Source organism: Callithrix jacchus, chromosome 14 (assembly GCF_049354715.1).
Source record: "Callithrix jacchus isolate 240 chromosome 14, calJac240_pri, whole genome shotgun sequence".
NCBI lineage: Eukaryota > Metazoa > Chordata > Mammalia > Primates > Cebidae > Callithrix > Callithrix jacchus.
The window spans coordinates 32,801,232-32,814,101 of record NC_133515.1 but is presented as its reverse complement, the minus strand read 5'-3'; the positions used below and the strand labels follow the sequence as shown (position 1 = coordinate 32,814,101).

The following is a 12,870-nucleotide window of genomic DNA, read 5'->3' as shown; positions in this document are numbered from 1 at the left end:
GTTCCCTAGCCACATGCGTCAGTTTTTTATTTGACTGTACCTGCCTAAATATAGATCCACTCTGGAAACCCAGAGACACTTTCCAGTGTTCTTGCTAAAGCTCAGGATTGATTAGCAAGCATGACCTCCCACCTCTAATAACTGGCTTATGGCTCCTCTGAAATACCCAGAGGTAGTTTCAAGGTGCCCTGCACCCCTCCCTGCCATGCTTTTCTATGGAACCCTTCCTTCAGCTCCTTGAGTCTGGCTTGTTCCTACCAGAACCACAGTCGTTTTCAGACTTCATTTGTTTGGATTTTCCATTCTAAGCCCTTCTTGTGGCCTTTCCACCAGTGGTCTTATGCTAGCAGTTAATTTTCTCTGAATTCAATGTGGAGCTACCTCATGCCAAGCAAGGTGCCAAAGGTTTTACATTTGTTCACTTTCTTAGTCTTCCTAATAATCCTTGAAAGTAGATCTACTTAACAGTATCCATCGAGCATCTATATGACAAAGCATTTGGGGATAAATGCCCACAGATAAGTTGTATTTAGCTAAGAGACTACATCTAGTGGGAGAGATGAAGCCTTAAGAAGATAATAAAATTTGTCCTGGTTCTGAAATTTGAATCTAGGTCTTTCTGACCCCAAAGTTACTTTCTTAATTTCCCAACTGCATCGACTTTTTTTCTTTTTCTTCAATTAAAATTAATTTAAAATAAATTATTCTCAGCAATTGTTCATTTGACGGCAAGCAGACAACCAGGATGTTTAAGCCAGAGTGAGTCTTACATGACAAATGATCACGTAAAGTAATGAAATCTTCTCTAGACGCTGTGTTCTGCTCTGGGTGAGTGTTAAGCCCTTCAGAAGCTGCCTTACAGGGGCTCTACCAGTCCAGGGGTCCATTGCCACCAAGAGGCTTGTTGCTTATTATTGCATTTAATACTATAGCAACGGGTCCACAGGTATCTTTATTAAAACTTGCTCCAGGCTAGCATTTTCCCCCAGGGTCAGTAATGAGTTTAGAGGAATGGATGTGGAAATGAGATTTGTTCTCACCAGTGGAGTGAATTATGTCTTGTTGGGGCCCCCAGGCTAATATTTCAGATTTGCCACAAGGTACTTCATCAAAAATTCTATTTTGGTTCCAAAAGGACCATGCATGCCTATTAGCAAATTCAGAGTATGCCTTTAAACTGTATGGTTTTTTTTCCCCCTTCCCCTGGCTCCATCCACTAAAGGCTTTCAGAATTAGCAGTTTGTTAAAGTAGTCCATTTCCACGGGCCAGTAAATGGTGCAAGGAAGTGCAGCCCTTTTATCTACCAGGCCACAATCCAGGTGAATCAAATGCAGAGCAGCCACGAATGTGTCAGCACATTAGGTATTCATGATCACACCTGGCATGCCGTACCACGCCAGACATACTCATGTTGCAGGATTTGTGTTTACTGTCTTTTAAATTCTCATGCCTCCATTTAATTGCCAGGGCTCATTTTGATGCCATCAAGGTGTATGGGTTTAAATACTCTCCAATTCAGCCTGGTCTGTTGGACATCTAGTTCACCACAATACATTTCAAAGAAACTGATTTCAGAGATAAGTTGATTGGGAAATGGGGTTGCCCATCAAAGCACTACCTTTCGGATAATAGAGAAACTCAGAAGGCCTAGTTTGTTTGGAAGACCATAACTGCTAGTTGTCTTTACAAGCGTCCTCTGTGGTGGGAAAGGGGGAGGAAGCACCTCTTGCATGATGCCCACTATGCTCCCATCCTCTCTCCTTCCCCTTACTACTTCTGCCATCTCCCAGAAAAAGGGTTATATTCCAGAGCAATGATGACCAAATACTTTTTGCTAGCAAAAACTGAAAGGGCAGGGTAATCTCCACCTAATGACAGACCGAAGATGGATTGGCTTAAGAGTGAGGGTCCCCAACTTTTCTTCCCAGTCCCATTACATTCATAGCTTTAAGAATGGCTTCCCTTCAGAATCTTGGCTATGATTGGTATAACTTACACCTTGTCTAGATCTGGGAAAAAATAATAAAATGATTTCATTGATGCTACTCCAGTCCTTCTGCTCATTGTGTCAAATTTTCTTTGATTTTGTAAGCTGTGCATTTGGGCAGATGCTATCCTCCAATGGAGGTACCCTTTCCATATAGGAGTAAGGTTTCTGTTGGACACAAGTCCTTGTGACAGAAACACATTTGATGGAGTGCATTTTAGTGAGAGTCTCCAGCCTTGGTCTAATTGCTCTATAATGAAACAAGCAGGAATGGCACTCTCCTTCTCACTTGCATGTCTTAGTTTTGGAGATTATTGTGTACATAGAACAGTGTTTCTTCTTAGACAAATAAACTCACTGTTTTTATGACCGGTGTAGAGTTCCAGATACCATTGAACAGGCATTACTATATTAAGTCCCATGCACATCTTCAGCACTATAAATTGGCCCTTACCTCCTATGAAGCTGGAAACCCCTGGATCTTTGCATTGTCTGTTTTTACTGGCTGTTAATTGTTAATAGATTTTCAGGTGTAGGTCATGCTGTGTAAGCATCAATCCTTAATTTAGGAAGGTCTGTGGCTGTCCATGACTGAAAAGGCCAGTGATAAACAAAAACTGGAGAAATCTCAGCATCCTTACTAAAAATCTCAAGCCCACTACTGCTTCTGGTAGTAAAAGTAAAATTTATTAGTGAGAGAACAAACTTGCACAATAAAAAAGGAGAGTGAAAGGGGGAAAGCAGAGAAGGAAAGAAGGCCCCAGAAGGAGGTTGAAGAAAGAGAAAACATCGAAGAAATCAAAGCCATTTTAAAAAGATGAGTTAGAGATCAGGCATGGCAGGGTTTTGGATAGCTTCCTTGTTCTTGAGACAAGAAGGAAAGGAAGGCATTTAGCATGAGCTTTTATATAGTTCTGCTTGTGAAAATGTATGATAAGAGGCCTTGCTATCCTCCGTATCAGGGGAATGGGTATATTGGTCCAGGATTCAGTGGCCCCAAAGCCAAATTCAGCTGCTGCCTGTTTTTATAGGACCTTCAAGATAAGAATGAGTTTATGGCTTTTTTTTTTTTTTTTTTTTTTTTGAGATAGAGTCTCGTTCTATCACCCAGGCTAGATTTTGGCTCACTGCAACCTCTACCTCCTGGGTTTAAGTGATTCTCCTGCCTCAGCCTCCTGAGTAGCTGGGATTACAGGGGCGTGCCACCATGCCCAGCTAATTTTTGTATTTTTAGTAGAGATGGTGTTTCACCATGTTGGTCAGGCTGGTCTCGAACTCCTGGCCTTATGATCTGCCTGCGTCGGCTCCCAAAGTGCTGGGATTACAGGAAAGAGCCACCATGCCTGGCCATGAGCTTATGTTTTTTAATGGCTGGAAATAGACCAAAAAAAGAGTAATATTTTGTGACATTTGAAAATTATATAAAATTCAGATTTTAGTATCTATACATAAAGTGTCATTGGAGCACAGCCATACCTATTTGTTTACATATTTTCTAAAACTGTCCATTCATTAAAATGGAAGAGCAGATTCATTGCAACAAAGAGTGCAGAGCCTAAAATATTTACTATTAATAACAGCCCTTTATAGGAAAAGTTTTCAGATCCCTGTATTGGTCTTTTGACTCTGATTAACAGGAATTAGTTACTAAAGGCTATCACCTTTCCACCAGTCTGTCTAACTCTTCTTCATCTAGTCTTCTCTTGCAGAAGGCAATCCCCTTACCTACTTACCCATTTACTCACCTACTTCCAAGAGTTTCCAAGGGCTTATCTCATGATGGATCCTGTGTTGGGCTTTGTGGGTGATTGAAAAGACGAATTCAATCTGGTGTCTGCTCTAGAGTACTTATAGTTTGTTTAGAGAGCGAAAGAAAGATAAAATATGCAGATAAATAAGAAATACGCATGATCAAAATACATGGTAGAGTGACACATTCATCCAAGAGGATTTCAGGAATACTGTCATGGGATTCTGAATCTCCTTTAGATTCCTTTTACCTGCATAATACCATCATTTAGTCAGTTGCTCAGACTGGTAAGCTAGCCACCATCATTTTGTTTTGTTTTGTTTTGTTTTTGAGAAGAGTCTTGCGCTGTCCCGCAGGCAGTGGCACAATCATGAATCCCAGCAACCTCTGTCTCCTGGATTCAACAGTTCTCCTGCCAGACTCCCAAGTAGCTGGGATTACACATGCACACCACCATGTCCAGTTAATTTTTGTATTTGTAGTAGAGATGGGTTTTGCCATGTTGGTCAGGCTGGTCTTAAACTCCTGGTCTCAAGTGATCCACCTGCCTTGGCATCCAAAGTGCTAGGATGATAGGCATGAGCCACTGCACCCGCCCCAGCCACCATCTTTGACACCCAGTCTCCTACCGCTTCTGTTTGTATTGCAGTGCACCCTGCATGATGTTACACATCAAAGGCGCTCTCCAGGGTTATGCTTAGCCCATGTGGCCAATGGTGGCAGACTTGCCTCTCCAACTCCCTGGACCTTTCTGCCAACAGAGTGAATTATGTCATTTCTTCCTTTTGAAGAATATCTTTTGAATTGTCAGTTTAACCTCACTTCTGATGCTTCCTCCCTAATCTAGGCTGCTGTTATCTCTGGTCTGGATGCCAGCAAAAGCTCTGCTAAATGGATCTTTTACGTCCACTCCTGCATCTGTTCTATTTAAAATTCACATGTACTCATGCTACTTCTGTGTATGATGAGTCTCACTTTTCCCATGTTTCTTATGAAAATAACCCAGATCTTGGCAAATCTCTTGGGACCTTGAACAGTCAGCTTCTTGAGACCTCAGACCCTCCTTTGCATGACTTTCCCCTTAGTCCCTTTCTTCTAGCCATGAGGCCATCTTACAGTTTTTGTAGGTGAATATAGAATTCAGTTTTCAAAAACAAGACACTTGTGAGAATGAAAGGAGGCACTATTAATAATGATGCCATGGCAACAGGCTATAACCAGGCAGTTCCAGGCAAACCAAGGTATAAAGTCACCCTACATTTCTCAGACATGCCACACTCTTTCTAACATCAGAGTCTTTGAATGTGACATTTTTCCTTATCTGGGATTGTGTTGCCCTTGTTTACATCTCAGCTTTGCTGACTTCACAGGGTAAATGAAATCCTCTCTTTATACACAATCAGAGTACCTTCGCTTTTTCTAATAATTATAATTGCATTGCAACTGATGTAACTGTTTATGTATCCAACTAGCATCACCAATCTTCTTGGTCTGCCCAGGACCCAGGGAGTTGCAAGAACATGAGAATTCCAATGCTAAAACCAGGAAAGTCCCAGATCAGCACTTGAGAATATCATTCGCTCAATGGCAAGGACCACATTTGTTTCCCACTGCAACCACAGAACATAGAGTAGTTCCCAATAAGTTATAGATGCTCAAAAGACTTTAGTTGGTTGAATGAATTAAGAAAGAAAGGAATACAATGAAAGTGAGATGACTTTCAGATGGCTTAATCAAGGATGCTTTGCATAGAAGGTTCCATCTCAGCTTAAAGGAGGAGTTATAGTTAGAGTATGAGGTTAGGGAAAGCGTATTATAGACAGGGAGAAAATTTTCAATAGAGCCCCTCCTCTCTTCTCACTCACTACTAAGTGCCACCTGGAAAGGATTTGGAGGTTCTTAACAATGTGATGTAAATGGGTGTCACAATTCAGTGTGTTATCTACTCCAGAAGTAGTTGCATTTTATTTTATTTTATTTTTGAGATGGAATCTTGCTCTGTCACTCAGGCTGGAGTGCAGTGGCATGATCTCGGCTTTCTGCAACCTCCCCCTCCCAGGTTTAAGCAATTCTTCTGACTCAGCCCTCTGAGTAGCTGGGATTACAGGCATGTGCCACAACACCCAGGTAATTTTTTTGTATTTTTGCAGAGACAGTGTTTCACCATATCGGGCAGTCTGGTCTCGAACTCCTGAACTTGTGATCTGCCAGCCTCAGCTTCCCAAAGTCCTGGGATTACAGATATGAGCCACCATGCCTGGCTGAGTAGTTGCATTTTTAATAAGAAATAGAGCCTTGAGTCAAATGATCATCTCATAATGGCAGACATTTTGAACTAGGAATGGAGAATATGCTTTGCGGGTAAGAAACAGAAGTGAGGAAGAAGGCCTACTTTCAGACGGGCCCCAAATGCCTTATTCTATAGGTGGCTCCCACTCTGTCTGGGTGTCAGACCACAGGGCTGTGGGGTCTGAAAGTACAGTGCAGTGTACAATCACATAAAAATTGTTTGAGTAGAGCACCATGGGACAGCAATCTAATTGTTTTTTCTCCAGTTTTGCAGACCAGTTGGTCTGGGAGAGGTTATTCCTGCCCACTGTGTTTCTGGCATCAGTACTTGGCATCAGATGAGAAGTTTGCACTGGGAGAGATGATACAGTCAGAAAGGCACCTTAGAGCTTTCCAATTGGTAAAATGTTGAATAACAACATTTTCAATGTTTCCTTTAGACTATATAAATTCAATAAATGAAAGCCCCAAATTCCTATGAACTGAAGACTTATGACCATTTGATCCATGTTTGTTTCTGAAAATAATAGATTATTAGACACAAAAATACATTTGAGATTCTAATTTTGTAGATAGGGAAACCAAGACCCAGAAAAGTTAAGAGTTGACTGCACTGTACAGCTTGTTCGTGCCACTCTGGGACCAGGACTCAACTCTCCCAATTCCAGATGCTGTGTCTTTCCTTCCATACCTGCATTTTATTATGAAAACTTTTTAACATGCCAAAAATTTGAAGAAATTATACAGTGAACACCCATGTCCTCATGTCTTAGTTCATTTGGGCTGCTATAACAGAGCGCCTTGGACAGGCTGACTTAAAAGCAATAGAAATTTATTTCTCATGGTTCTGAAGTCAGGGAAGTCCAACATTAGGGCTCCAGCAGCTTCAGTGTCTGGTGAGAGTCTGTTCCTCATAGATGGCACCTTCTCACCATATTCTCACAGGGTGAAAGGGGCAAAGCAGCTCTTTGGGGCTCGTTTTATAAAGATACTAATTCTGTCACTTCACAAGACCTCATCTCCAAGTACCCTGATATTGGGGATTGACATATGAATTTAGGGGGACATAAGCAGATTGTGGCAACCCACCCCTCAATTTTACAATTACCATTTTGCTATATTTGCTTTATCAGGTATCTATCCATCCTATTTTTGAAGCATTTTAAGGGAGTTGAAGGCATTAATACCCTTCACCTCTACATACTTAAGTATGAAGATTATTAATCTAACATTTGATATTTGCTTATCTTTTTAGGACAAATTTACACACAGTGAATGAGTTTTGATAAATGCTTGCATCTGCATATCTCAAACCTCTATAAGTACAGAGTTTTTCATTTTAAAAATTTCAAAACATACCACATTTTACTTAAACAATCATCTTAAAGTTGTTTGCTGTTGAAATGTACTTGCTTATATAGAAAACATTTCCACAGGAAACAGATTTGTGTAACACTAGACTATAGCTTTAAAATCAGGTTCTGTTACGTATGCAGTGACTTATGCAAGTTTTAATTCATGAAAGATGAAGTCTCAAAGTCAAAGAAATGCACTCATGTGGCCAGGTGCGGTGGCTCATGCCTGTAATCCCAGCATTTTGGGAGGCCGAGGCGGATGGATCACGAGGTCAAGAGATCGAGACCATCCTGGTCAACGTGGTGAAACCCCGTCTCTACCAAAAATACAAAAAATTAGCTGGGCATGGTGGTGTGTGCCTGTAATCCCAGCTGCTCAGGAGGCTGAGGCAGGAGAATTGCCTGAACCCAGGAGGTGGAGGTTGCGGTGAGCCGAGATAGCGCCATTACACTCCAGCCTGGGTAACAAGAGCGAAACTCCATCTCAAAAAAAAAAAAAAAGAGAAATGCAATCATGTGGGAGAGAAGTGGAGATATTCAAAGGGGATACATGAGGGACACAGAACTTTATAGAAAATGAAGCATTGTTCCCAGCCCATTACAGACTTGCGCCTCCTCACTCCTCCTTCTCCACACTCTGCATCTCAAAAAGGCAAATTACCTGGAAATTTGCAACTGGGTGGGGTGTGAGCATAAGCAAATGGGACAAAGCCAGGCGTGGGGGCTCACCCCTGTAATCCCAGCACTTTGGGAGGCTGAGGTGGGCAGGTCACAAGGTCAGGAGATTGAGACCATCCTGGCTAACACTGTGACACCCTGTCTCTACTAAAAATACAAAAAAATTAACCAGGTGTGGTGGCATGCACCTGTATTCCCAGCTACTTGGGAGGCTGAGGTGGGAGAATCACTTAACCCAGGAGACAAAGTTTGCAGTAAGTCGAGATTGTGCCATTGCCCTCCAGTCTGGGCGACAGAGTGAGACTCTGTCCAAAAACACACAGAAAAAAGAGAAAATGGGACCCAAACAGTCGCAAGCTCTTTTTTTTTGAGACGGAGTTTCGCTCTTGTTACCCAGGCTGGAGAGTGCAATGGCGCGATCTCGGCTCACCACAACGTCCGCCTCCTGGGTTCAGGCAATTCTCCTGCCTCAGCCTCCTGAGCAGCTGGGATTACAGGCACGCACCACCATGCCCAGCTAATTTTTTTTTTTGTATTTTTAGTAGAGACGGGGTTTCACCATTTTGACCAGGATGGTCTCGATCTCTTGAGCTCATGATCCACCCACCTCGGCCTCCCAAAGTGCTGGGAATAAAGCCGTGAGCCACCGTGCCTGGCCAAGCTCTTTTGCTTCTGCTGTAGGAATGCTCTATTTGACTACAGTCACCCCCCCACACACTTTTTTCTTTTCTTTTTTGCTCCTATGGAAACTAATCAGAAAAGCTAGAGCTGTTTTAAGAGGCAGATGCTAAAGAACGAACGATACTCCACAGCTCCCTTCTCACATATGCTGCAGGGTGTGTGAGTGCACACATACACACACACACACACACACTCACACACTCACACACATACACATACACACTTGATTGTACCAAGGAGTTAAAAACAACTGACTTCTCATAGATAAAGTTGTGGGTAACTAGTGGTTCAGTACTGGCTTCAGGCATGATGGACTCTCCCTGGGGAACACCGCTCCCAACAACTGGGAGACACTTCAAGCACCTTCATTGCCAATGTTTTATGTCAAATGGTAGAGATAAGTCATAGAAGGACTTGCTGCAGCCTCTTATAGTAAGCGAATTTGACCCCATCATAGGAAGTCAGCTGGTGGAGAGGATAGCAGCAAGCCCAAAGCTGCCAAAGCCTGCTCCCCAGGTGGCTTCCTAGAGCAGAATTTATGGACAGCAGTAAAATCAGAAAGGGAATGTATTTTACTTTGTTATTTTGTTTGCTTATTTTTGTTTCTTGTTTTTGTTTTTGAGACAGAGTGTTGCTCTGTTGCCTAGGCTAGACTGCAGTGGCACAATTTTGGCTCATTGCAACCTCTGCCTCTTGGGTTCAAGCGATTCTTGTGCCTCAGCCTCCCAAGTAGATGGGACTGCAGGCACATGCTGCCATGCCCAGCTAATTTTTACATTTGTAGTAGAGCCGGGGTTTCGCCATGTTGGCCAGGCTGGTCTCCAGCTTCTGAGCTTAGGTGATTCCCCCTGCCTTGGCTTCCCAGAGTATTGGGATGATAGGCATTAGCCACCACACCTGGCCTGTTTTTACTTTTAAAGCAGAGAATGGGAGGGGAGAAAGGATTAAAAGATGGAATATTCTGGAAGTCTTTTCTGTAGGAGCTCCAGAAAACCATTTTTGAGAAAACAGAACATTTCAGTAACAGCTGGGCCTTCAGCCAAAGCAGATGGTCCAAAATGAGGAATGGGAGAGCAGTACAAATGAAATCAAGTTGCTGGCTATGGGAGCACCGTGGGAACATGCTAACAGTTGGGTTAGGTGGAAGTCCTTCAATGCTGACCCTGCATTTAAAAGGCATACATTTAGGCTTTCTCTCTTGGCACCTGAGCATGGTCAGCTCTGGAGAGCTGCCTCCACCACTGACTGGTGAAGAAGCTACATTCTTTTTATTTTTGCCAAAGCCAGTTCAAATGCCCTAATAAAAACCTCTAAGTGATTAACATACAGAAGAAAGTGAATGGTGCCAACTTACTGCAGTCCTGGTAGTTTTCCTAATGATGTGAGAGAGCTAAGCCTGTGATTAGAATTCCAATCACCAGGCAGGATAGGGGGACTCTAGAGCTTTTGGATAGGCCAGGAGCAAAAGACATGAAAACAACAAAGGAACAAATTTAAAAATGAAACAGCACATTAAGATGAACAGGAATGCACATTTTCTGTCCCTGATTACAATCAGAGCTGGCTATTTTTAGTGTATTTCTGATGAGTCTACTTCACTGTACTTCATACCAGAATGGCACAATGAGTGGTATTTGCTCTCTATTGGCCAGTAGCTGAAGAGATGAATCTCCATGGAAGTGTGTATACAAGGAGTGCTGAGGCTGACATATGGTAGATTTTTTTAACCTCTACAAAAACAAACCACTTTCACTAATAATATAACATGTATGTGTGTGTGTGTGCATATGATGTGTGTGTTTCACACCCACCCATTGAGTTTCAGTAATCAACTCGCTTTTGCAAAGAATAAAATATTTTATAGCCAGATAGTCATCCCCAAACTATGATTTATATTGTTTGAGTTGCATCTATATGGTTTATGACACTAAAATAGAAAGGGTATTATATTAATGAGATCTATGCCAAAACTTTCAGCAGATACAATATTTGTTTTCTATTGGAGATAGGTTTGGTTTTGGGAGGGCATTTTTATAAACTCAATCATAGAAGAAAAAAAGAGTATCATAACCCAACTCTGCAAATACTTTCTGTATAAGGTAAATACCTTGACAAATCTTATCCCAGCTATGCAGAGAGAACTAGAAATACCTCTTCCAGTGTGAATTTAGAAATTGCAGGTTCCTCAAGAATATATGTTGCATATTGCATCTTCAACTACTCATCCCCTACTGATTAAATACCTACCAGGGGTTGGTGCTACTGGAGACTCAAATGAAGACTAAGGCAAGACCTCGTCTTCAAGGTGGCCAATGAATTCACCATCTTAATAAGGACATGAGAATAAAAAGTAAGAAACAAACCATTTATTAACAGTCATGTCTAGGTATAACCAAAGGAATCAGATGACACATGACTTTGAACTAGGGGAGATTATTTGGGTTGTAGTAGCTCAAAGATATTTGATCTTGATGCTTTCTATAAGCAAGTGACTCCTATTCCCAGACAATTTAATCTAAGAATGAAATCTTTACATTGGAACACCACCAAGTTATTCATGTAGCCCCTTAACAATGTTGGCTATTGTGCTTACAAAGTATATGCTGAGTTTTCATCAAACATACAAGTAATTGAAAAGAAAATCGGTAAGATTTATTTTTCTTCTTTTTATTGACAAGGCTTAATCTATCTCATACAATCTTTATCACTTAAAGTCAGGCTATTCTTCTCAGTACTTCCTAGATTCTTTAGGGACATGGATAATAACTATAATCGATGGAGCAGTCATACAGTTAGGTCAGTACAGCCAGTAATTTGCAAGCCTGGTTCTACAATCGCATCTCTTAGCAAAGGAACTGCCTTGAACTCACTCATCTATCTGAACCCTGTAGAGAGGGATCAACCACCTGGTAACTTTCAGTGAGTTTTCTCATGGCCTTTTGCTGTCTTCAAGTTTGTAGCTTTAAGAGAGGCCTTTGGCAAAGTTTTGATTGCTGTGAATACCCTCTTATAATGGTTCACTTTTCAAAAGGTTTTCGCATATATATGTTTCTTTAATCTTCATAATTTTCTACTAGATTGGGAATAATTGAGTCTCTTCCCATTTTACCTCTCATGAAAGAGGCTAGTTGAATGTACCAGGTTACATACAGCCCTTTAGCCATGCAATTATGATTACATCAAAGTTTCCAGGCCACAGACTTAGAGTCTTATTCTATCTCTTGTGTAGGACATAGAATTTATTTGATTAGTTCTGTTGACAGGTATATACAGGCTTTGGGCAAAAAGTTATAAATATTTGAGTTTTTGGTTGGTCCAAAACTTCCATTCAATTCTGACATTATCCTCCTGGAGCTAGCATGAGATCTCATGAGTTAAAGGTCTCAGTTCCACAGTAGTGCCCCATGTTATACTTCAATCTCAAATCCTGGCCCACCCATACTTCTTACCAACTGGCTATAAATTGGGGGTTCTGATCACCCCCACCTCAGATTCAGTAGTTAGCTAGAAAGGCCCATAGAAGTCAGGAAGGCATTTTATTTACATTTACCAGTTTATTATAAAGGACACAAATGAACAGCCAGATGAAGGAGTACACAGGGCAAGGTCCAGAAGAGTCCTGAATACAAGATTTTCCATCCCTGTGGAGTTGGGGGTGCACCTCCCCCAACATGTGGATGTGTTTGGAAAACAACTTGGAAGCTCTCTGAACCTTGATGTCTAAAGGCTTTTTTAAATGGAGGTTGCATCATATAGGCAGAATTTGTTAAATCATTGGCCACCCAAGCTCCAGCTACTCCCTTCTCCCCAGAGGTCAGGATAGGGGGTCTTAAATTTGCATCCCTTTAATCATGGTTTGGTCTTTGGCTAACAGTTCCCATGCTGAAGCTATCTAGAGACCACCAGTTATCTCATTAATATAGAAAAGATGCTCATAACTCTAAAACTTCCAAACATTTTAGAAGCTGTGTGTTAGGAACAAAGGATGAAGACTAAATATTTTTCATTATACCACATATTTGAATAGACATATATTCAGGAAGACATGCAAATGGCTAATAAGCACATGAATATATGCTCAACATCATTACCCATTGGAAAAATGACAATCAAAACCACAGTGATACAC

The 12,870-nt window shown here is 41.5% G+C and overlaps 1 protein-coding gene across 15 annotated transcripts in view; it reads left to right on the top strand.

Annotated features, from left to right (window-relative positions):
- CTNNA2 (catenin alpha 2) overlaps positions 1-12,870 on the top strand; it is a 1,148,556-nt gene that overhangs the window by 819,885 nt on the left and 315,801 nt on the right. The window lies entirely within an intron of this gene.